The sequence below is a fragment of the Haliaeetus leucocephalus genome, unplaced genomic scaffold (assembly GCF_000737465.1).
Source record: "Haliaeetus leucocephalus isolate CR32 unplaced genomic scaffold, Haliaeetus_leucocephalus-4.0 Scaffold858, whole genome shotgun sequence".
In the NCBI taxonomy this organism is placed as follows: Eukaryota; Metazoa; Chordata; class Aves; order Accipitriformes; family Accipitridae; genus Haliaeetus; species Haliaeetus leucocephalus.
Genome location: NW_010973294.1, coordinates 3,976,818 through 3,977,528, shown reverse-complemented (window position 1 = coordinate 3,977,528; position 711 = coordinate 3,976,818). Strand labels below are relative to the sequence as shown.

Genomic DNA, 711 nt, shown 5'->3' with positions numbered 1-711 from the left:
CCCCGGCCCACCGCGGGGGTCGGCGGCGGGCACCCCGCGCCCTCCTGCCGTCCCCCGGGCAGACCGCTGCCTCGCCCGCTCGCTCGCGAACCAACATAGCGCCGCGGGGAGGGAGGGGAGGAGTGGAGGAAACTCCTGAGAGAGGTTTTTTCTGAAAATCATCTCTTTCTCCCTGCGAGGGAGGGGAAGGGGGGGCACCGCTCGCCTCGCCTCCCCTCCCCTGCTCTTCCCCTCCGGGGGGGTCCGACGCGGGGCGGTGGGGGGCTGCGGGAGATGGGGGGAGAGGGATGGAAGGGAGGGATGGTTAACACAAACTTTTCCTCACTGCTCGCTGCTCCTCTCTCCTCTCCCCCCTCCTTCTCCTCCTCCCCCTTCATAATTTAAATAACCCTGATATTTCCCTGCTAAACCCCGGCGCCTGCCCCCCAAACCCGCAGCAGACTCACCGCGGGAGCCTCAGCATCCCCTCTGCGCCCCGTTTCCACCCTTTACAGTGTTCTCCGATTTTTCTGTAATTTTTTCCCCATATTTCGGGCTGGACGCGGCGGGCCTGGAAATTGTTTGCTTTCCCGTCTTTCCAGCAGCCATTGTAGTGTATGCGCTGCGGTGCAGCCCAGCCTGCCGCACACGCCGCGCCCACACCGCCCGCCGCCCACACGCACCGCGGGTTGGACGCCTCCCCCAGTCAGTCAGGGCCGCGGCCGCGCCCCG

The 711-nt window shown here is 66.2% G+C and overlaps 1 protein-coding gene across 6 annotated transcripts in view; it reads right to left on the bottom strand.

Moving 5' to 3' along the window:
- The window catches only part of PLAG1 (pleiomorphic adenoma gene 1), a 53,158-nt gene extending 52,484 nt beyond the window's left edge, over positions 1–674 (bottom strand). For 4 of the 6 annotated variants that reach the window (XM_010582918.1, XM_010582920.1, XM_010582921.1 and 1 more), the window contains exon 1: positions 447–644. The gene's annotated coding sequence lies outside the window, so the exon portion shown is untranslated. Of the gene's footprint in view, positions 1–446 lie in introns of all 6 variants that reach the window. The other 2 variants (XM_010582919.1, XM_010582928.1) reach the window with 2 other exon arrangements.
- Positions 675–711: the final 37 nt, after the last annotated feature.